Source organism: Amia ocellicauda, chromosome 14 (genome assembly GCF_036373705.1).
Source record: "Amia ocellicauda isolate fAmiCal2 chromosome 14, fAmiCal2.hap1, whole genome shotgun sequence".
NCBI lineage: Eukaryota > Metazoa > Chordata > Actinopteri > Amiiformes > Amiidae > Amia > Amia ocellicauda.
The window spans coordinates 12,955,828-12,981,293 of record NC_089863.1 but is presented as its reverse complement, the minus strand read 5'-3'; the positions used below and the strand labels follow the sequence as shown (position 1 = coordinate 12,981,293).

The 25,466-nt window shown below is 40.4% G+C and overlaps 2 long non-coding RNA genes across 3 annotated transcripts; both read left to right on the top strand.

Annotated features, from left to right (window-relative positions):
- Positions 1-547: 547 nt before the first annotated feature.
- LOC136768753 (uncharacterized) lies at positions 548-12,706 on the top strand. 2 transcript variants are annotated; one of them, XR_010822028.1, is made up of 6 exons: positions 548-705; positions 1,006-1,225; positions 7,680-7,973; positions 9,949-10,224; positions 10,639-10,720; positions 11,854-12,706. It is a non-coding gene; the product is annotated as an uncharacterized LOC136768753 (long non-coding RNA). The 2 variants fall into 2 exon arrangements; XR_010822027.1 differs by having other exon boundaries at positions 548-1,225.
- Positions 12,707-14,908: 2,202 nt separating this feature from the next.
- Positions 14,909-23,495, top strand: LOC136768752 (uncharacterized). The gene is made up of 5 exons (XR_010822026.1): positions 14,909-15,342; positions 18,343-18,633; positions 20,657-20,929; positions 21,457-21,540; positions 22,751-23,495. It is a non-coding gene; the product is annotated as an uncharacterized LOC136768752 (long non-coding RNA).
- Positions 23,496-25,466: the final 1,971 nt, after the last annotated feature.

Genomic DNA, 25,466 nt, shown 5'->3' with positions numbered 1-25,466 from the left:
AGAGAAAGTGGCTCGGTGCAGCAATACAGATCAATCCTGCGAGCATGGGGGTCAGCCCTAGGTCCAAAGTAAGTAGCTGAGAGGGAAAGGCGATGGGGGAAAGGGGCAAAGTGGAGACTGGGAATCTGAGGAGAGCATGGGAGACTGGTTGGTAGCCACTGGGGATCCAGTGAAGAATGAAGTTGGAATAGTAAGTGTATACTTTCGGGACGTGTTCTGGAGGGGGGATGGTGTGCCGAACAAATCTAAATAGGGCAGAACAAGTAACAGGAAGATTGCAATTTGATGGATGGGTGGGTGGAGGGCAGCCTTGGGTCCTAGCAAGAATGGAGAAGGGGAGGAAATGACAGCATTAGAGGAGGCCGAAGCGGCAACGAGGCTGCCTAAGAGATCACGTGAGACTGGTTGGCCACATCGCACAGCAGAGGGTAGAGCTTGGCTGCTCAGAGTACGGGCAAAGGGAAGTGGGAGGAGGAGCATGAAGACATGTCACATGTCACACAAGCCCACAGATCCAAAATTATCAGAGCTTAGATTATGTTTCACAAGCAGCTGTAAGGAAAAAGCCACAGTGAGAGTGCAGCTACAGATCATTATTTTCTGTATTATTAAGTGTTTTTGCCTTTTTTGGGGTGGCACCTCATGAAGGATGACTGCATGAAAGAGACACTGCAGTGCACAGATGCTCTACAGTTACATTTATATGTATGTATGTATGTATGCATTTATTTGTTTATTTTCAAAGATATGACAGTCATGACTAATTATACTGCATGTATTAAAACAATACCAAGTCATTAAAAGTTTAGTCCTCTATAACCCTAGGCAAGAACATCTGTTTGTTAGTTTCAAGTGGCTGATACAGAACACTTTAGAGCCCTCTTCATTCAAATAGCCTTGCAGACCACATTTATTTAAAGGAATGGGGAGAAAGAGGAACAATAACTTCCTGTTACTTAATCTTTAATGAGATTTGGGGGAAACTCCACTGCTTCCTCGACACAGAATTACTGAATATACACTTTGACAACCGCACCAGTGAGAGGCAAACAGAACTGTGGGGTCTACAAGCAGACTGAAGCAAAGGCCTTAGAGTGGAAAACATCAGGGGTCTCCTACTAACGGCACTGTGAGATAAACATATTAGAGATGAGAAACAACATGCTAACACCTCAGAGGATGAGGCTCATCTGTCTGCCTGTGCTACTCTTCATATTAAAAACAGGTACTGTGACTTCCAGCTTTCTTTTCTAGAAGTGTAACATTATCAAGGGCGTCGTACTTGCAGTTTTAATTTTATTTAGCACGTTCATTATATTTTATAATAAACAGTCCAGTATGTAAATTGACTTCTAATTCTGTATTGTAATACGTTGTGGTGTACGCAATATCATCTCTATGTGGTTTCAGTTTTCCCCATTCAGCCCATGGGTATTTGGTGTTACGTTGTATGGGTACTTGCTGTTCTTCCCCAGGAAATATTAACTTTTTGTTTAACTAACTGACAGCATAAGAACTGAAATAAATTCAATTGGGCATGTTGCTGGAAATAGCCAGCAACACATGAATGCAATGAAGCTAGACAGGTGATTCTTTTATGTGTCTCTAAATTCCATGTTGTCAGATAGGATGAATCAGACAAAACCAGGAAAAATTGCACCATTTTGCGATTCTGAAAATGAAAGAGACTCAAGCATGTCTTTTTCACTCATCTCTACCCTAATTTACAGCACCATGGCCACCGAGCAACTGCCAGACAGTTGTGGTTAACTGGTTAACTGTTTTGTTGGTGCTTTTGTTCTTCTTTGTGCTTTGGTGCTTCTTTCAGATAATTGCATATTTGTTAAGAAGTTGAACTGCTATCTCTCAGTGTACACGCATGATGTACTTGATGAACAGATGTAACTCAATTACAAAATGTCGATGACATTTTTCTTGCCGTAGCATTATTATGTTGCCTTGCTTCCCTCGGGACTTTGTGATGTCAGACGTTCCACACAAGTGAATAAGCTTCACACAAGACATCTGTGTCTGCTTTGTTTTGGCAATTTGAAGAAAAAAAATAATCTACAATTGTTTTCTTGGTTTGATTTAAAGAAAGTGGAAGGGGAGGTGGGGGAATTTTGTTTTACTTCAGTAGGGGGGGACATATTATTTGCACATAGACCCAGAAAAACCGAGACATAGGCCTTGAACCAAATCAAGATGTTGTGTACACTTTGAAGTAATCACCAGAAAAAATCCCCTCTGAATTGATCGTCAGAAGTCAGTTTCCAATACATAACGTCATAAGAGCCAGGTGGTAATTTACGATTCGCACGTTTTGACCAGGGGCAGGATTAAATTAAAAATATTGGAGCTGCGAGTCGCTCGCAGAAGCATTAGCGCATGGAAATGTGTGTTCAGTGGAAATTACAGCTTATTGCTACAGTAACTGCAATACGGTGTACAGTGCGGGTCACAAATTACATGTTGCGCCCAACATCCATACAAACGATATGTTGCTTATTGTTCGTGCACAGAAAGAAAATATGTTGTTATTGAATGTCATTTTATTTTGTGTTTTGTTCAGCAATGTGTCAGTGTTCGTTTCGATTATGTTTTTTACGTATTTCTTCATGACTTATTTGTTTAATTCACTAGTTAATTTATTCTGCTGTTGATTTGTTTGTTGTTCTGATAACTATTTGATGTCTTACACATGGTTTCCTTCTTACATCTTTCGTGGGAGTAGTGCCTATCGAGTAAACATTAAACCTCACTCGTACTCAACAAAGTTATGTATATTCAGCCTATATCCTATATAAGGGGGATGTTTCCATGCATGACACATTTGGCATTAGTTTAAAGTTTTACACGTAATAGAAAGGTGGGCTGTGTTCTTTTCCATTTTAAAATGAGAAAATGCATTCACATTGACCACCATGTCAATTCACTGCAACACCTGCCGTTGACCCCAGCAATGGACTGGCGTCCCATCCTGGGTGTATTCCTGCCTTGCACCCTATGCCTGCCGGGATCGGCTCCGGCTTCCCCGCCAGGATAAGTGGTTTTGAAAATGGAAAATGGTTAGGTACAGCATATACAATACAATATAGACTGGAATGGCAGGATGGACTAGCTTACACTAGACTAGACAAGTGTAGACTAGAATGAGCTGTAGTCTAATGAAACATCATTGTATCTGTGATGCTGCATTATCCTGGAGGTCAAAGCTATAACACTCTCTAATTGTATAGTACAGGTTTTTGTTTTGTGTGTGTAGTAGCCTGTTATCACACGCATATGAGACACACTTAACCTTAGATTCATTCCGCAAAACTATGTTGTCCCAGAGATGATGTCACTGAAATCTTGAGATTAGTTTTGGGGGCAGAAGTCATTCATTTATGAGCATACTCATTTGTGCACAGGCTTTTTTAAATTGTGTGCACGATCATTATAGTTTCTAAATTATGGTTTCCACAGGGCACGGTTGATCTAATATCTTTGTGAAATGCTTGTGGGGGGTGTTTGTACTACGCTTGGTCTTTCTCAGTAGGTTTGGTGCAATTGTGTTTTATTCTTACCAGGCACTGTGTCTAAACGTGAATGTTCTGCACAGGAAGTGCACACAGCTAGCCCACACATGGCCGCGCTGTCTCCTGTACACGTTACCACCAGTCCTCCTTCTCCCGGTGGTCTTGGAGAAGGTCAGGAGAGAACGAGCAACAGTTCTGCTTATAGCGCCTTGGTGGCCTTGCAGATTCTGGTTCGCAGACCTGATCCCCCTCCTCCACAGAGAGCCTTGCCAGCTCCCAGTGAGAGCGGACTTGTTATCCCAGGTGCAGGGCATGCTTTGGCACCCCAATCTGGGCCTCCTCCAGCTCTGGGCCTGGCCCCTGAGCGGGAGCGACTGATTGCCTGTGGTCTGTCAGACACAGTAGTAGCCACTATTCAGTTGGCGAGAGCTCCCTCTACGAGGTCACAGTATTCCTACAGCTGGCAGATGTTTAGTACCTGGTGCCAAGACGGCAGTCAAGACCCAATTAATTGCCCCATTGGGGTCATATTACAATTTCTACAGGAGCTGTTGGACCAGAGCAAGTCCCCGTCCATGCTCAAAGTGTATCTGGCAGCCATCTCACATGTCATGTCCGGATTGATGGCGAGCCTCCTGGGTCTCATTTCCTGGCTGTGCAGTTTTTAAAGGGAGCTCGATGGCTGCGGCCTCCTCGAACCCTTTCACTGCCCGCATGGCACCTGGATGTAGTGCTGGAAACACTTTCCCAAGCCCCATTTGAGTCACTGAAGCTACTGTCACTTAAGACTACAGGTTGGACGTGACGGGACCGGTCCCTTCCATTGGGAACCCGGTGTTGGCTACAATCGAGCCCCAGTAGCCTACTGGCTCTGGCTCCTGCCTCTCCTCTCCCAGTCTGCCCCTGTTAAGCGCATCCTGATGGAGCTATTGAACCGTGTCTTCCCTTCCGCCAGACTACTGTATGCCTTTCAGTTGAGCACCAATGTGAGCCTTGATTTGCTGACAGCCCTGTCGATATGTTCCCAGGGTCTGTCATGCTGCCTCCAGGTACGTTGCCTAATGAGGCCACCCTGTATATAGTTCATTCATTATGCATTGTGTTGCGGAGGTGCATGCGTCTGGCCTGTACTCCGCTCTGTATATACATAATGTGTTAAACAGCAGAACTGTGGCTCCGTTCTGAAAATGTGTAGAAAGGAGTTCACTGCCGCTGTTCCCAGCTGATGGCGCTCGAGTTTCACTGCCTCACTAGGTATATAGTTCCTTGGTCAGCAGGTCTGTGGCCCGCTCTGGCTGTGTGCCATAGACCAAGAGTCCGCTGCTGCTGTCCTCAGTGGTAAGTACGTGAGCAGGCTCTCGTGTTCTGCTGTGTATATAGTTAATTTGTCAGCACAGTAGAGCTAATGTTACCCTGCATTAGCTTGTCTAACGAGCAGGTGTCAACTGCTCCTGTGTTCCATGGGTGGTGCATGAGTTATTTCCTGTGCCCCGTGGTGTATATAGTTTGATTGTACGAAATCTAAGTTGTCAGCACAGTGGAGCTCTTCCACTCTGTATTATTCAGTTGAGTTGGATGCTCCTCTGCTGCACGCCAACAGCATGAAGGTCTTGCTGTCACGCGATATGTATATATTGTATATTGTTATTCAGCTTGGCTACTCTGTTGACTAGCCGGCTATGTATTATGTTGTCTTTTTCACAATGCATGATAATGCACAAAGGCCGTACAAGTTGCTTGATTCCCAGATATTGTGCAACAAGTTATAGCCTCGCTCCTAGTTGCACTAGTAGAGCAGCCGGCCTTGCTACTGTGAGCGGAGGGCATAAGAGTTGACCTCTGTAGCCCTGCTTTGTATATGTTGATTCTAGACAGTTCCCGGTAAGAGTGCGACTACGGTCCTCGCTCCTGGGCGGTTTGGTGCGGCCCTATGGGGCCCCTGAGATTACTGTCTGGAGTTGTGTTGCCAAGGCCCCTAGCGGTGCACCTCGGGGCAGGCTCCCTTATCAGCTTGCTGCCTCCTTCCTTGTGATGGTTTTGTTAAACAGTAACCCCTCCCCTTTGGGCAGTGCTTCCGACTAGAAAGATAACGATAGGTTGCATATACAACCCTGGTTATCTGAAAAAGGAAGCACTGCCCAAGGGTTGCAAGGTCGCGTGGGAGTCCTGGCTCCTGGCAAAAGAGGACGAACCTGCACTGATGTCACGTTTTATAGAACAGGCAGTGGGAAGGGGTCTCTTTTGAGTGCAGGGGCCAATGGCAGCTTTGATAGAGTGACTTTTTTTAGGGGTTCCTAAGGAAGTGTGCAGGAACCTTCCTCTTTTGCAGTGCTTCCTTTTTCAGATAATTGGGGTTGCATAATGTTTACAGTATGCGAACCAGCTGTACAAATATACATGGTGATCTACAAGGTATGCAGCTATTTGTAAAAATTGCAGACTTAATGTGTACAACTCCCCAAAGGTGATGTATACGTTTGTGAACCTGAAGTTTACGCCTTACATTATTCTGTAAACTGAGTGTAAACCAGCTGTGCAAAAATACATGGTGAGATACTAGGTAAGCAGATCTCTGGAAACTGAGTAAACCTAATGTAACCCCCTGGTCAAGCCAGGCTCAGGGGTTTATGTAATTCTTTAATACAGGGAGACAATGGGGTTTTGTTCATTCTTTATTTTCTACTGGCCATGGAAATTAAGGGGTTATAATCGCCAGGTATTCATCATCTAAACCCATGTAAAGAGCTACCTAAAAGTAAAGGTATTTGTGTTATTAGTCCAGAACCTGCCAGTTTGTTTTTGTTGTTGGAGGGGACAGAAAAGAGTGAGCAAAACGACATTGTGGGGAGCACATTGGGGGGGGGGGTGGACTGAGCTTTTCCGAGGGTGAAAGGGAGTGACTGGGGAGTCGAGAGAGAGGACGAGCTGGAGGAAAATCAGCGGCCTGGAAAAGACCACGAAAGCACAACAAAGTCTCCAGAAGCGGAGACGGAGAAGGAAAAGGGGGAGGTCGTGAGTACAAGTCATTCACCTGGAAACCAAAGTTACACAAGTTCCCTTCATTTTGAAGAAAGATTAAGATTTCATTTTGGTACTTGAACTGTGTAAATAGATCGGGACTGTAAATATAGTTTTCACTGAAGTGAAGAAACATTTTCCTCCTCACGGTTCACATGTAAAATCGAGGGGCTGCATTTCTGATTAAAAGACGTTTGATTTCAAAACAAACTTTTTTTTGTAATCTAGAAAAAAAAGGGAACATTATTTTCTGGACTTGGACGGTTATTTTTTCAAAAGACACATTTTCTTTATTTTTGAAAAACGCAACCAGGACTTGTACCTTATTATTATTATAATTATTTTGAGTTAGGATCCCTAGTTTAACATCGAGCTCTTAAAAGGTGGTACCACATATATCCGAAAAAAGATTTGTGTTTGTGAAAGAATGTATTTTATTATTTTCTATATCGTGTGCATGTAAAATTGAAAAAAGGGTCAATTGAAAGAAAAGTCTGGTTTGGCAAATTGTCTGCAAAATACGCAATTCTAACCATTTCCTTCTCAAATTCAGCTTTAGTAAATACATGTAATATTTGTTTTGCCATAATTATTGTTGTTTATTTTAAGTGAAAATTAGAGGTTGGGGGGTTATAATAATTTACACTGCTTACCTGTTTCTGATCCACATTTTTCTAGTATGGTAATTAACTGTGCCCATGTCGTTAACCCATGCTAGTGGAGGCACCACACTATGTTTTTTTCACACCCTAATAATCCCTTTTTCTCTATGCAATTGTGTTGATTCCTTTAATGCCACTATCTCAACGGCTTTCACCAGCCAACACATCTAAAAGGACCCAGGTCCCATATCTCTCCCCTAGTACGGTGTGGCACCTATTAAAAGTACCGTGTGGAGAAGTGGGGTTACAAGAATATTTACAGAGAGTTTGCAATATTTGTAAACCTTTAATTTCATGCAGTGCTGATCATGTATTTCTAGCCTTACATTTCAGTATTATCTTGTATAAGTTCATCATGTTCAAAATATGGCATAGGGATGGTTGCTAATTCTGAACTAAGCACTGGTCACCAGTATCCTTTTGCCTAAACCAGGAAATTTGTTTCACATGTGCCCCTTTTTCTCTTTTTTTATGGCAGTGCTCTCAGATGAAACAGTTACATTTTACAGACAGAAAGGATCCTTCATAGACCTGGAGTTGCTTGGCAGCTCAGAAGTCCACAGTAATGGCAGTGACATCGAATGGAAATTCTACAATGGTAACACATTTTCTCTAAAGTTTCTCCACAATCAAACTCCAGGAAAACTTCAGAGAAAAGGTCTATCACTGATGCTTGAAAACCTGGATTACACAGACACAGGCTTCTATTACAGGACAGAAATAAATAAAGATGGGCAGCTAAAACATGTCTCCTTCCATCTGATAATTGAAGGTAAGATAATCCTTGCGCAGGATCATCCCTGCCTAGCCACTGATGGCATTCCCAATTGCATCTTGGTTTTGATTTCTGATCCAGGGAGATGTTGTCTATTTGTTTGGTAACACTTTACTACAATGGGCACCAATTGTTAATGAATAAATGTATGCCACCATGATTCACATATGAATCCCTCATGCACTTCCAACCAAGCTCTGCGGTTGATCACATGTTTAAGCCCTAACCACTAAACCTAGACTGTCCCTATATCCCTAACCCTGACCTTCATCTGGTTCTCCATGTGATTAACAGCAGAGCCCAGATGACATGTCTAAGGTATCATGTGCTATTCCTGTTGGGTTCACACATCAGCTCATTATGAATTGTTGCCCATTATTAAAAAGTGTGGTCTTATAAAATGTTAAGAGTTTTAAACTGGACAGGTAGAAGACAACTCCCATTTGTTCATCTGTCTTCCCCCTACATACAACTAATCAGGTGCTCCCTCATGTAAATACATATGTATCAGTGTGACTAAATGCTTATTTGTTTATTTAAAAAAATTAACCTCCTATCTTAGTTTTAATGCTTGTGGCTGCCCTTGGCCACCCTGACAGCAGGACAACCAAACACAAATAACCCATAATCATGTTCTTTTCACACGGCACAGCAGACACCGAAACATCAGAGCTGAGGTGTTAGAAGGACGACTGATTATACTCTCGCTCACAGACGTGTGGCCTGTCTTAGGTGTGGCCTGTGTAAATGGGGTGCCGCCCCATTTGGGAAATCAGTGTCACAATTCACAAAAGCAGGGACCTCATTACTGTGGGCCCACTCTGGGCTACAGACAGAAGAAAACTAAAGAAATGGTCCTAGAGTTTCATAGGAGGTCTTCATCCCTTGATTTATGATTTAATTTGTAAGAAGGGTAACAAAAGACTTATTTTTAAGGAAATTAAGAAGTTTTAGTGCAGACAAGAGTGTCATGAAATTGTTTTATTCTTCCTTTATTGAGTCTATTATGACCTTTTCAATGATTTGCTGGTTTGGCAACTTAAGTGTCAAGAACATAAATAAACTTGAGAATATTGTGAAGCTGGGTCACAAGATTACTGGTCTCTTTCTGAAGTCTTACATATTTGTATCAAGCAAGGGTCACTCAGAAGGCACAGACTATTTTATCAGACCACCGGCACCCTCTCCATGAAGAGTTTCTGCTGCTCCCATCAGGACACAGGTTTAGCTTTCCTAAGTGTGGAAAAAATAGGTTTAGGAAATCATTTGTCCCTTCATCTATTGAGTTTATTAATAAACATACCTGGATTACACGTATTGGGTGTCTTTGGTTACATGTATCAATTTGATTGTGGATTACGGTATTATTTATATCATTATCTGATTGTATTTATATTAATGATTATGATGGACATGCTGCTTGTGATGTTATTTGTTATTTATTGATTTGATTGTTGTATTGTTCAGTGATGTTTTTATGTGTCTGAATATGCATGGTGTTTTAAAGTTTTTAATGCTTTTTTTTGCTAACTGTTTGCTTTTCCTGCTTGATGGATTCAGGAGCCCTAGGCCTGATTTCTCTACCCGTCATCCTCTATTTATTTTCTCATGATAACCTGGACTAACAATGCTTACCTTTGTGTAAATGTAGACTCGTACAAAATGATAGAAATGGAAATGACTGGGGAATAGGAAGACATTGTTTACATCTTGTTCATCTGTGATTGAAATCAGTTATTGTGTTTTTCTACTGTACTTTTTCTGTAGTTCCATAAGTAAAGCAAAGACCTCAGTTAAGCAGTCCAAAGATGGTGACACAATAGAACTCTCTGACTGAGAACTTTGCCAGTCAAGTATTTGAGAAAGTATATGGGTCCGAGAACACTTCTCTCCTGAGTTGGTACTGCATTTAGCCTCAAGTTGGTCCCTTTATATAAGCTATTGACACTGTCTTTTTTTCCATTCCTGACAGAACAAGTCTCCCAGCTGAAAATAGATCATTCCAGCTTTGTAAGGAACGGGAACTGCTATTTTACTTTACACTGCTCTGTACTAAATGAAACAAATGTCTCAATCCACTGGACACAGTCTTCAATGGGTATCATACACAATGGAAGCACATTGCATGGATCCATCCACCCAGAAAATGCGGAGACAGATGTGTACATGTGTTTAGCGTACAATCATGTCAGCAACAGCTCAGCAACTTTTTCGAAAGAGAAGCTGCAATGTTCTCAGGATTCCACAGGTAAGCCGAACACTAGACTCCAAGCAAGGCGGGAGCTTTTCCTTTTAAGAAACCTGCCACCAAAATCTAATTCAGGACCCTTCAAAAGGAAAACAAACAGAAGTAGAGCAAAGGGACAATATAAAATCCCAAACCACCCTGCTAAAACCATTGTTTCCTTTGGGTCAGTGCTGGGGGAAATGCAGGTGTCTAACATAGACAGGGAAAGTTATGACTTCATGATATTCTCAGAAGTACATTTTTTCTTCTACCACACCATTCATTTGGTTTTACAAAAATGATTCAATTATATTTGGCATTTACTCATTTTAAGGCAGTAAAGGCAAGTTTCAATCGTCATACAAGCCACTGGGGGAGTTTATGAAAAGTCTCATGGTTGTTACTGTATACCTCTTGGTTGTGTTTCCTTTTCAGATCTCGGATATCTTGCCATACTTTGTATACTACTTTTGGTAATCATTGGATGTATCATTTTTGTAAAAATTGAGAAAACAAGGTATGTTGCTATTTATTTAAATATTATTATTTTTATTATAATTCTTCTTCTTCTTAATAATAATAATAATAAAACTACTCTCACTGTGGGTTTGTCTAAGATATACTCCCCCTCAAAGCAGTAATACCAGATAATCAATGTTAACAAACGTTAACTAAGAGGGCCAATGCTATGTTAATGATATATCGGTAACAACGTGTGGGGGAGTGTAGTACAGTATTTCTTTGAGCCTCTGTTCATGGTTCTTTAAGCTACAAGACCCATTACCATGATGGTCTGTAGGTTGGTGTGGAAGCAGCACAGCTGTGTTACTGTACCATGCAAAGTGCCATCCATTGGCAGAGGAAGGAAATTAGTAAGATTGGGGTTTATGTGCTTGATTTTCATCAGTACTCATGGGAGAAAGATGTTAGCTTTGGGACCCGTTTACTAATTTCAAAAGTGACTTGTTTACTCAATCAGACTCTTTCTCATACCTAAGTGATAGCTGAATGAGTTTAACATATTTGAATACAACCTGTTCTTATCTTGCTATTCACACCCCAGTCATCTGCAGACAATGTGGTCACAGTTCTTCAGAAAACTCAGGTCTCATAGTTTTGAAAAACAGTAAAGAAAAACATTCATATCAAAGAAGTTATACATTTGAACTGCTGATACAAACTGTTTGTTTCGGAGGTTTCTAGAGGTGTTACATTGTTAAGCTTTTCACATTCCCTGAAAAAAGCAAGTCAACAAAACAGAACGGTCTTAAGCAGAAATTGACTAAATTATTAACTAATAGACCAAAACATCCAGAGAATTGTAATCCATCCATACTTCCCTACAATAAGTCATAACTAAATCTCATCTGTCATTGTTTTCAGCCAGCTGTGTTAACACAGCACACTGTCTGATCTGATTTCTATGTTTTGGAATATAAATAATCTCACATAAAGGCAGATGATGAATTAATATGTAAATACATCAACACAAAGGTGCACAACGACAAACAGAAAATGACTTAACGAGCACAAGCCAAGGCTGATCTCGAAGCAGAAATCTCACTTAAGAACATGCTAGATCAAATCATCCTGCACTTGCTCTTGCTTCCTGTTTCAACAGATGTATTTTTTGCTTTTCATCACTCCTAGCTCAATCAAGTTATGATTTTACAAGTAACCATTCAAGATCTATGGAGTTTCAACATGTCGTCAATGGGAATGCTACAAACAATGGAAGGACTGCCTCAGACATCAACGGTGGACTTCTATCAGCGGTGACATCAGAAAGGAGTTAGTGTGCCTGGAGTTTATAATCATCATCTCAGGCTCAGTCAGACAATGTTTAGCTCAACCTTAGTCAGATCTAGGCATGTGCCCTCAGCTCTAAACTGTAGCTCAAATACATTTGGCAGCAATTTTGCTAAGTCCTATGAGTGATATTTACAAATTCTGTGAAATGGAGGCCACTAACCAAGTCTGGACTGACAAACAGATAAAGAGACAATCAGACAAGGTGTAGAGATGAAGGGGCCAGGGGGGAGAAAGATATATGGAACTACCAGAGGAAGTCAGATGATTCTGGGACAGGCAAGAGCTTCACTTGAGCTTGCCCCAGCGTTGACACCCAGAGGCAGGTTTCAGACTGGGTTACAAGTTACCCGGAGATGAACTAATATGAAGGCTCTGATTTGCACTAGACTTTCTTTGCTTGCAAAGAAGCTGCTATGATTAGGTGAAGTCAACTGACAAGTTGCTGTAACCAATGAGAGTAGGTTGCTGGTCAGAAACCAGTGGAAGCCATGTTGTTTTATGGAATAAATTGTGTTTAATCTGCACAAGTAGACTTTGCTGCATTTAATATTCATGTTCAGACACTGTATAGAGTTACCAAAGAACATTCCAAAGGTGTCCAAAAGAAAAGCTCTCAGTGGAATGAGAGAGAGATTAAAATCTGTCTATGTGTTATTTTGTACATAAATAAAATATGATGTTTCTGACCTAATCCCCTGTGTCAGAATTTTGTTCATCCCTGTCCCTGTCCTGTTTGTCACTCATACAAAAAAATAGTTGCCTTTAAGACTTTGTAGGAGTACAGCAATGGAGGCGAAGTGAAGAAGATGTTGTAGGAGTGATTACACCAATGGGATAACATTGTATCTGAAACCTTAAATCCTTTGTTAAATCCAGACTTACTGTAGGTCAAATCCAAACTTTGCTCCACCCAAGCATCATAAATTACAATAACGAAACTTGTATCCTGTTGAATTTTATATATATATATATATATATATATATATATATATATATATATATATATATATATATGCACACACCAATTTAGTCATAACATTATGACCACCTAATGTCTCCCTTTTGCCGCCAAAACAGCCCTGACCCGTCGAGGCATGGACTCCACTAGACCTCTGAAGTTGTGCTGTGGTATCTGTCACTAAGACGATAGCAGCAGATCCTTTAAGTCCTGTAGGTTGTGAGGTGGGGCCTCCATGGTTCGGACTTGTTTGTCCAGCACGTCCCACAGTTGCAAGGTCGCGCGGGAGTCCTGATCCCGGCAAAAGAGGACTAACCTGCACTGACGTCACGTTTTATGGAACAGGAAGTGGGAAGGGACCTGTTCTGAGTGATGAGCACAGGGGCCAATGGCAGCTTTGATAGAGTGACGTTTCGATTGGGTTCCTACAGAAGTGCGCAGAAACCCCCCCCCCTTGGGAAGTGCTTCCTTTTTCCGATAACCGGGGTTGCATACGCAACCTATAATTTTCAATGGCTTTATATGAAAACCATCACTTTTTTGTGATTTAGTGAGACAAATCAGGCTTTAAACATTACTTTGTGACCAACTTATTTCATCAGTTTTGAAAATTATGCTGTATAGGTTCAGAATACAAATGAATAATTTCACTTTTCTTATGGGTAACTAAGATGTAATTACTGAGTGCCTACTATGTAACTGGGGAGACCTATTGTAAAGTGTTACCATATAAGTATATTGTCATGGTCCCATAGCGCTCCCCCTCTATCCCCACTAGGGGCCGCCATTTCCCTGCCTTCTCCCTGCTCTCATCACTCTGTCTATTAACATTGCGGTCACCCATGTGCACTCCTGTTCTATCCCTCTGTTCCTATTCACCCTGCACCTCCCAAGCCTGGTTCATGCTCCCCTTTTAATCCCCTGATCCGCCGGTACCCGACCCACGCCTGTCCGACCATCCTGCGATCCAGCACTGCACTTGGGTCCCCTGTTCCCAAGCTCGCCGAAGCAAACCTGACATATATATATATATATATATATATATATATATATATATATATATATTGTAGTGATCTTGAGCCACCCTAAGAGGTCTGGGCCTTTTAGTGAAGCGGTAAGCTCATGGCATTGTGGCGGGGGTGGGGGGGATCGGGTCACTCATCGTGGCCGGAACCCCCAGTTCATTACTGGTCCAGTAATAACTGCACAACAACTGCAGAAAAGTCCCTGCTGTAGTTCTCTCCACGGTGACCCAGAATAATATAAAGACCGCAGTGAGGTCTCAGAGTTCAATTCTAGTTCTAGAGCAGAATTTTTACAATGGGTGGAGACACTCTACTGCGTAACAGTTTAGGATGGTGTCTTCTGAGCAAAATGAGTCGATGAAGTAAAGAGAAACTAATACCGCTTTTATCATCTTCATCTTCTTTCTTTTAATTTTATCTTCCTCAATTTGTCACCACACTTTTTCTTAACATGTTTCTCAAGTACAGGCATTCTGAGCGCCAGGAGATTCTGCAGTGAACAAGTTTAAGATGAGTCTGCATCATGTAAAGGTCACGCATTGTCACTAAACTCTCACGCATTTGGCCAAAAATTTTCTGTGCACACCCCCTGCCCTGCAAAATCTCAGGCATTGATGTGAAAATTAGAGAGCTGTGTGTGTGTGTGTGTGTGTGTGTCAGTAACAGTAATATGTATTGTTACAGTTCTGTTTACAAAACTGTCCTTTGAGGAGACATCATAAGAAAAGAGGAAAAGTTTGTTTAGTAATACAATTTTAATTTGTAAACAGATAACTGTTTTCTTTAAACGTTTTTGCCATTTTAGGGGCGGCACCTAATGAAGGACTTGAAGACACAGAAGGCACAGATGCTCTCAACTTACATTTACATGTATTTATTTATTTATTTACTTATAAAGATATGATAATCATGACTAACTGTACTGCATATAAACAATATCAAGTCAATCAAAGTTTAGTCCTCTATAACCCTAGGGAACAGCATCAGTTTATCAGTTTCAACTAACTCTCTTCATTCAAATAGCCTCATTTGTAAGAAAGCGGTGGAGAGAAACAGGAAGAATAATTTGTCACTTCACAAGTTTAATGAGATTTGGGGGAAACTCCACTGCTTCCTCGACACAGAATTACTGAATATACACTTTGACAACCGCACCAGTGAGAGGCAAACAGAACTGTGGGGTCTACAAGCAGACTGAAGCAAAGGCCTTTGAGTGGAAAACATCAGGGGTCTCCTACTAACGGCACTGTGAGATAAACATATTAGAGATGAGAAACAACATGCTAACACCTCAGAGGATGAGGCTCATCTGCCTGCCTGTGCTACTCTTCATATTAAAAACAGGTACTGTGACTTCCAGCTTTCTTTTCTAGAAGTGTAACATTATCAAGGGCGTCGTACTTGCAGTTTTAATTTTATTTAGCACGTTCATTATATTTTATAATAAACAGTCCAGTATGTAAATTGACTTCTAATTCTGTATTGTAATACGTTGTGGTGTACGCAATATCATCTCTATGTGGTTTCAGTTTCCCCCATTCAGCCCATGGGTATTTGGTGTTACGTTGTATGGGTACTTGCTGTTCTTCCCCAGGAAATATTAACTTTTTGTTTAACTAACTGACAGCATAAGAACTGAATTAAATTAAATTGGGCATGTTGCTGGAAATAGCCAGCAACACATGAATGCAATGAAGCTAGACAGGTGATTCTTTTATGTGTCTCTAAATTCCATGTTGTCAGATAGGATGAATCAGACAAAACCAGGAAAAATTGCACCATTTTGCGATTCTGAAAACGAAAGAGACTCAAGCATGTCTTTTTCACTCATCTCTACCCTAATTTACAGCACCATGGCCACCGAGCAACTGCCAGACAGTTGTGGTTAACTGGTTAACTGTTTTGTTGGTGCTTTTGTTTCTCCTTCTTTCAGATAAGTGCATATTTGTTAAGAAGTTGAACTGCTATCTCTCAGTGTACACGCATGATGTACTTGATGAACAGATGTAACTCAATTACAAAATGGCGATGACATTTTTCTTGCCGTAGCATTATTATTTTGCCTTGCTTCCCTCGGAACTTTGTGATGTCAGACGTTCCACACAAGTGAATAAGCTTCACACAAGACATCTGTGTCTGCTTTGTTTTGGCAATTTGAAGAAAAAAAATAATCTACAATTGTTTTCTTGGTTTGATTTAAAGAAAGTGGAAGGGGAGGTGGGGGAATTTTGTTTTACTTCAGTAGGGGGGGACATATTATTTGCACATAGACCCAGAAAAACCGAGACATAGGCCTTGAACCAAATCAAGATGTTGTGTACACTTTGAAGTAATCACCAGAAAAAATCCCCTCTGAATTGATCGTCAGAAGTCAGTTTCCCATACTTTACGTCATAGGAGCCAGGTTGGTAATTTACGATTCGCACGTTTTGACTTGGTCTAGGCCACAGAGAAACAGGATGAATTTCATACAGACACCTTGGACACCTCAATTCACAGTACATTTTGAACCTGCATCATAATACCATCCCTCAAACAAAATCTTACTTCAACACATTCCTGATGTGTCACAAAGCCTCAATACAAAATACATATTTTCTTTTGACGGAAGCCCAGAGGATCATGACTGGGCTAATTCTGAACTGTTTATCAGACTAAGCAAAAAGTAATGAACGATTTTGAACATTGACAATAACTGCACTTGTGTTGTCATTTCCTCCTCTTGGTTTGACTGTATATCATCCATCGCAGTAGGAAATAGTCTCAGACCGCTCAGACAGAGCGCAGCAGGAGAACTTTAGATGTTCCTCCTTAAAGATTTCAGGTGCAGATGAGATCACTTCGTACCCCGACCAGCATGTCAATTCACCGCAACAACCGCCGTTGACCCCAGAGATGGACTGGCGTCCTGTCCTGGGTGTATTCCTGCCTGCCGCCAGGATAAGTGGTTTGGAAAATGGATGGATGGATGGAGCCACTGTTGACAGACAAGACATCCACTGGAAAGAAAATCTTTACAGCAGCCGAGCCACTGAAGAGATCTGCAGAACCTCGTGGATACGGTTTGCATGGGGGCTGGACTCAACTGAGAGAGCCACAATGTGCCGCATGGCCACGTATTACATGTCAACTGTACGAAGAAACTTCAACAATCTCCAAAGCGTGGATAGGAGAAGTTGGGGGCTTCACTCAGATGTCCTCAACACTGCTGGCTCAGACCTGTGCATCATACAAGACCTCAACAACAGAACCCGGAATAGAGTACTATTATATCCACCTTCTGCTGGGTGCATGGTTATGTACAGCATGTACAATACAATATAGACTGGAAGGGCAAGATGGACCAGCTTAGACTAGACTAGACAAGTGTAGACTAGAATGAGCTGTAGTCTAATGAAACATAATTTTATCCCTGATGTTGCATTATCGTGGAGGTCAAAGCTATAACACTCTCTAATTGTATTGTACAGGTTTTCGATTTGTGAGTTTTGCTTATACCAATGTGTAGTAGCCTGTTATCACACTCACTTGAGATGCACTTAACAGTGGGTGGTCAGAAGACAAAAAGTCAAGTTTCAAGGAAGGGGAGATTCATTATGTAATATGCAATCAATATGGGGAAGACAGAATTGTTTCAGTATCAGTATTTCACGGGGAAACAGTCAAAATATGATGTGTACATATATATCCTCCGCCTGCTTCTCTATTGGCACCTGTTTAAACCAGATGACTTGGTGCCAACAAATAAACAAAACAAAACAAACCAATAAAAACCCCACAGAATTATTAAGTTAAAGCAAAACGATGTTGCCCCAGAGATGAAATCTTGAGATTAGTTTTAGGGGCAGGAGTCTATTTATGAACATACTCAATTATGCACAGGCTTTTTTAATTTGTGCGCATGATCATTATGGTTTCATTATGGAGGTTGAATTAATTTCTTTGTGAAATGCTTTTAGGGGGGTGTTTGCACTGCACCTGGCCTTTCATTGTAGGTTTGGAGCAATTGTGTTTTATCTTTTACCAGGCACTGTCTAATCATGAATGTTCTGCACAGGAAGAGGCTGTGGGGCTGTGCATTGTTTTTGGTTTGTAGACTGTGTGTGTGAAAGAGCATTAAGCATGTGTTTTTTGTAGTAATTTACCTTGCAGTGAAATAGAGGACCTGATCATGTATTTCTGTTATGTTTATCCATACATTCCAGTATTTTCTTGTATAAGTTCATCAGGTTCAAAATATGACACAGACACAGTTGCTAATTCCTAGCAGAAGACTCATTTGTCGGGAAAAGCCTAAAACAGGCAAATTGTTTCACGTGCCCCTATTTCTCTTTTTTATGGCAGTGCTCTCAGATGAAACATTTTACAGACAGAAAGGATCCTTCATAGACCTGGAGTTGCTTGGCAGCTCAGAAGTCCACAGTAATGGCAGTGACATCGAATGGAAATTCTACAATGGTAACACATTTTCTCTAAAGTTTCTCCACAATCAAACTCCAGGAAAACTTCAGAGAAAAGGTCTATCACTGATGCTTGAAAACCTGGATTACACAGACACAGGCTTCTATTACAGGACAGAAATAAATAAAGATGGGCAGCTAAAACATGTCTCCTCCTTCCATCTGATAATTGAAGGTAAGATAATCCTTGCGCAGGATCATCCCTGCCTAGCCACTGATGGCATTCCCAATTGCATCTTGGTTTTGATTTCTGATCCAGGGAGATGTTGTCTATTTGTTTGGTAACACTTTACTACAATGGGCACCAATTGTTAATGAATAAATGTATGCCACCATGATTCACATATGAATCCCTCATGCACTTCCAACCAAGCTCTGCGGTTGATCACATGTTTAAGCCCTAACCACTAAACCTAGACTGTCCCTATATCCCTAACCCTGACCTTCATCTGGTTCTCCATGTGATTAACAGCAGAGCCCAGATGACATGTCTAAGGTATCATGTGCTATTCCTGTTGGGTTCACACATCAGCTCATTATGAATTGGTGCCCATTATTAAAAAGTGTGGTCTTATAAAATGTTAAGAGTTTTAAACTGGACAGGTAGAAGACAACTCCCATTTGTTCATCTTTCTACCCCCTACATACAACTAATCAGGTGCTCCCTCATGTAAATACATATGTATCAGTGTGACTAAATGTTTATTTGTTTATTTAAAAAAAATAACCTCCTATCTTAGTTTTAATGCTTGTGGCTGCCCTTGGCCACCCTGACAGCAGGACAACCAAACACAAATAACCCATAATCATGTTCTTTTCACACGGCACAGCAGACACCGAAACATCAGAGCTGAGGTGTTAGAAGGACAACTGATTATACTCTCGCTCACAGACGTGTGGCCTGTCTTAGGTGTGGCCTGTGTAAATGGGGTGCCGCCCCATTTGGGAAATCAGTGTCACAATTCACAAAAGCAGGGACCTCATTACTGTGGGCCCACTCTGGGCTACAGACAGAAGAAAACTAAAGAAATGGTCCTAGAGTTTCATAGGAGGTCTTCATCCCTTGATTTATGATTTAATTTGTAAGAAGGGTAACAAAAGACTTATTTTTAAGGAAATTAAGAAGTTTTAGTGCAGACAAGAGTGTCATGAAATTGTTTTATTCTTCCTTTATTGAGTCTATTATGACCTTTTCAATGATTTGCTGGTTTGGCAACTTAAGTGTCAAGAACATAAATAAACTTGAGAATATTGTGAAGCTGGGTCACAAGATTACTGGTCTCTTTCTGAAGTCTTACATATTTGTATCAAGCAAGGGTCACTCAGAAGGCACAGACTATTTTATCAGACCACCGGCACCCTCTCCATGAAGAGTTTCTGCTGCTCCCATCAGGACACAGGTTTAGCTTTCCTAAGTGTGGAAAAATTGGTTTAGGAAATCATTTGTCCCTTCAGCTATTGAATTTATTAATAAACATACTTGAATTACACGTATTGGGTGTCTTTGGTTACATGTATCAATTTGATTGTGGATTACGGTATTATTTATATCATTATCTGATTGTATTTATATTAATGATTATGATGGACATGCTGCTTGTGATGTTATTTGTTATTTATTGATTTGATTGTTGTATTGTTCAGTGATGTTTTTATGTGTCTGAATATGCATGGTGTTTTAATGTTTTTAATGCTTTTTTTTGCTAACTGTTTGCAAAACAAATTGCCCTTTTGGGATTTTGGATTGGATTTGGATTGGAGAGGCTTTTCTTGCTTGATGGATTCAGGAGCCCTAGGCCTGATTTCTCTACCCGGCATCCTCTATTTATTTTCTCATGATAACCTGGACTAACAATGCTTACCTTTGTGTAAATGTAGACTCGTACAAAATGCCATTGTTTACGAGATGACATTGTTTACATCTCGTTCATCTGTGATTGAAACCAGTTATTGTGTTTTTCTACTGTACTTTTTCTGTAGTTCCATAAGTAAAGCAAAGACCTCAGTTAAGCAGTCCAAAGATGGTGACACAATAGAACTCTCTGACTGAGAACTTTGCCAGTCAAGTATTTGAGAAAGTATATGGGTCCGAGAACACTTCTCTCCTGAGAAACTGGGGCTAAGTGGGTTCTGCATTTTGCCTCAAGTTGGTCTCTTTATATAAGCTATTGACACTGACTTTTTTCTCTTCCTGACAGAAAAAGTCTCCCAGCTGAAAATAGATCATTCCAACTTCATAAGGAATGGGAGCTGCTATTTTACTTTACACTGCTCTGTACTAAATGGAACGGATGTCTCAATCCACTGGACACAGTCTTCGATGGGTATCATACACAATGGAAGCACATTGCATGGATCCATCCACCCTGAAGATGCGGAGACAGATGTGTACACATGTTTTGCACACAATCATGTCAGCAATAGTTCGGCAACTTTGTCGAAAGAGGTGCTATGTTCTCAAGATTCCACAAGTAAGCCAAACACTAGACTCCCAAGAATGGCGGGAGCTTTTCCTTGTTAGAAACCTGCCACCGAAATCTAATTAAAAAAGACAACGAACAGAAGTAGAGCAAAGGCACAATTTAAATTCCCTCAAATGCCAATGTTTCCCAAACCGCCCTGCTAAAACCATTGGACCTGGACATAAACATGGAAAGGGAAAGTTATGACTTTATGATATTCCCAGAAGTATATTTTATTATCTTCTACCTCACCATTCATTTGGTTTCACAAGAATGATTCAATTATATTTGGCGTTTACTCATTTCAAGGCATTAAAGGCAAGTTTCAATTTGAAATACAATCCACAGATCAAACCCAAGTGATGCACAAAAGTCACTGGGGAAGTTTATGTAAAGTCTCATGGTTGTTATACTTCTTTAAATGTTATAAATTCTGTGACCAAGATAAGTATTAAATATGTCTGCTGTGCTGTTCAACAACAGAAAAATAATACATTTGTAATGTTATTTTCCTCTTGGTTGTGTTTCCTTTTCAGATCTTGGATATCTTGCCATACTTTGTATACCACTTTTGGTAATCATTGGATGTATCATTTTTTTAACAATTAAGAGAAAACGAGGTATGTTGCTATTTATTTAAATATTATTATTATTTTTACAATAATAATAATAATAATAATAATAATTATTATTATTATTATTATTATTATTAGTATTATTATTATTATTATTATTATTATTCATCTTCTTCTTCTTAATAATAATAATAATAATAATAATAATAATAATAATAATAATAATAATAATAAAACTACTCTCACTGTGGGTTTGTCTAAGATATACTCCACCTCAAAGCAGTAATACCAGATAATCAATGTTAACAAACATTAACTAAGAGGGCCAATGCTATGTTAATGATATATCGGTAACAACGTGTGGGGGAGTGTAGTACAGTATTTCTTTGAGCCTCTGTTCATGGTTCTTTAAGCTACAAGACCCATTACCATGATGGTCTGTAGGTTGGTGTGGAAGCAGCACAGCTGTGTTACTGTACCATGCAAAGTGCCATGCATTGGCAGAGGAAGGAAATTAGTAAGATTGGGGTTTATGTGCTTGATTTTCATCAGTACTCATGGGAGAAAGATGGCAGCTTTGGGACCCGTTTACTAATTTCAAAAGTAACTTGTTTACTCAACCAGACTCTTTCTCAAACATAAATGATAGCTGAATGAGTTGAACATATTTGAATACAACCTGTTCTTATCTTGCTATTCACACCCCAGTCATCTGCAGACAATGTGGTCACAGTTCTTCAGAAAACTCAGGTCTCATAGTTTTGAAAAACAGTAAAGAAAAACAAATTGCTGATACAAACTGTTTGTTTCAGAGGTTTCTAGAGGTGTTACATTGTTAAGCATTGTTAAGTTTACATTCCCTGCAAAAAGCAAACAAAACAGAATGACTAAAATATTAACTAATAGACCAAAACATCCAGAGAATTGTAATCCATCCATACTTCCCTACAATAAGCCAGAACTAAATCTCATCTGTCATTATTTTCAGCCAGCAGTGTTAACACAGTACACTGTCTGATCTGATTTCTATGGTTTGGAATATGAATAATCTCACATAAAGGCAGATGATGAATTAATATGTAAATACATCAACACAAAGGTGCACAACGACAAACAGAAAATGACTTAACGAGCACAAGCCAAGGCTGATCTCGAAGCAGAAATCTCACTTAAGAACATGCTAGATCAAATCATCCTGCACTTGCTCTTGCTTCCTGTTTCAACAGATGTATTTTTTGCTTTTCATCACTCCTAGCTCAATCAAGTTATGATTTTACAAGTAACCATTCAAGATCTATGGAGTTTCAACATGTCGTCAATGGGAATGCTACAAACAATGGAAGGACTACCTCAGACATCAACGGTGGACTTCTATCAGCGGTGACATCAGAAAGGAGTTAGTGTGCCTGGAGTTTATAATCATCATCTCAGGCTCAGTCAGACAATGTTTAGCTCAACCTTAGTCAGATCTAGGCATGTGCCCTCAGCTCTAAACTGTAGCTCAAATACATTTGGCAGCAATTTTGCTAAGTCCTATGTGTGATATTTACAAATTCTGTGAAATGGAGGGGGGAGAAAGATATATGGAACTACCAGAGGAAGTCAGATGATTCTGGGACAGGCAAGAGCTTCACTTGAGCTTGCCCCAGCGTTGACACCCAGAGGCAGGTTTCAGACTGGGTTACAAGTTACCCGGAGATGAACTAATATGAAGGCTCTGATTTGCACTAGACTTTCTTTGCTTGCAAAGAAGCTGCTATGATTAGGTGAAGTCAACTGACAAGTTGCTGTAACCAATGAGAGTAGGTTGCTGGTCGGAAACCAGTGGAAGCCATGTTGTTTTATGGAATAAATTGTGTTTAATCTGCACAGGTAGACTTTGCTGCATTTAATATTTGTGTTGAGACACTGTATAGAGTTACCAAAGAACATTCCAAAGGTGTCCAAATCTGTCTATGTGTTATTTTGTACATAAATAAAATTTTAGTTTTCTAACCTAATCCCCTGTGTCAGAATTGTGTTCATCCCTGTCCCTGTCCTGTTTGCCACTCATACAAAAAACTAGTTCCCTTCAAGACTTTGTAGGAGTACAGCAATGGGATAACATTGTAGCTGAAACCTTAAATCCTTTGGTAGATCCAGACTTAGGTCAAATCCAAACTTTGCTCCACCCATGCATCATACATTTAAATCAATAAACTTGTACCCTTTGGAATTTAGATCAAAGTTTGGATTTGGTCAAGGCTGGGGTCTTTTTGCTTGTCTTATATTTTTGCACACACCTAATTTGGAAATAAAGCTGAATTCTTATAAACTATAATCTTTATCTCACAGCTGAGGGGATTCAGTTGTGAACACGTGGCCACCTCAATTTGTAAGCAAGAGAGGAAGTCGTAACACCCCTGAAAGACCTGAGGTCTTGTCAAATTTAAATACAAAAAATGACATATCAGCTCTGCATAAATATTCAAATGTACCACACACAGGGCACGAAGGCTGTGCTAGGGTGCTTATATAAAAGACACACCAAAAGAAAAGACTGGGAGAATGTGAGAAAACTATACTAAATAAAACCTAGTCTAAAACCCGCCTTTAATATTCTGGCGAATAAAACATTAAAATCCCCTAACCAAAACACTAAAAAAATAACTAAACTCTCGAATAAAAGCTATAAACATAAAAACGACGTTTCCCTTTACTGTAAACAAATACATGCAGCAGTAAACAGACTTCAAAGACTTACAGTTAGGTCCATAAATATTCAGACAGTGACACAATTGTCATCATTTTGACTCTGTATGCCACCACAGTGGATTTGAAAGGAAACAATCTAGCTGTTTTTAGTTCCTGCTTTCTCTTGGGGAATTTTGCATTCAGATTTGCCTTTGAAATCAATACAAACCAATCAGAGAGATAGCAAAAACATTAGGTGTGGCCAAATCAACTATTTGGTACATTCTTAAAAATAAAGAACGCACTGGTGAGCTCAGGAACACCAAAAGGCCCGGAAGACCACGAACAACAACTGTGGTGGATGACAGAATAATTATTTCCTTGGTGAAGAAAAACCCCTTCACCATAGTTGGCCAGATCAAGAACACCCTCCAGGAGGTAGGCGTATCTGTGTCAAAGTCAACAATCAAGAGAAGACCACCAGAGTAAATACAGAGGGTTTACCACAAGATGTAAACCATTGGTAATCCCCCAAAACAGGAAGACCAGATTAGAGTTTGCCAAACAACATCTAAAGAACCCTGTGGACAGATGAGACAAAGATCAACTTGATGAGTAGAGATGGGTAGAGATGAGTATGGAGAAGGGAAGGAACTGCTCATGATCAGAAGCATACCACCCCATGTGTGAAGCATGTTATGGCATGGGCATGTATGGCTGCCAAGTGAACTGGTTCCCTTGTATTTATTGATGATGTGACTGCTGACAAAAGCAGCAGGATTAATTCTAAAGTGTTTAGGGCTATATTATCTGCTCAGATTCAGCCAAATGCTTCAAAAACTCATTGGATGGTGCTTCACAGTGCAGATGGACAATGACCCGAATCATTCTGCGAAAGCAACCCAATACTTTTTTGAGGCAAAGAAGTGGAATGTTCTGCAATGGCCAAGTCAATCACCTGAATCCAACTGAGCATGCATTTCACTTGTTGAAGGCAAAACGCCCCAAGAACATGCAGGAACTAAAGACAGCTGCAGGAACTAAAAACCCAGCAGCTGGTGATGTCTATGGGTTCCAGACTTCAGGCAGTCATTGACTGCAAAGGATTTGCAACCAAGTATTGAAACTCACAGTTTATTTCATGATTATGTTTGTTTGGCCAATTACTTTTGAGCACCTAAAATTGGGGGGACCACGTATAAACTTCCCCACTCCCCAACCTCTCCTCACAGGTGTACCCTAAGGCTTCGTCCTGGGCCCGCTCCTGTTCTCTCTGTACACTCGCTCCCTGGGCCCCC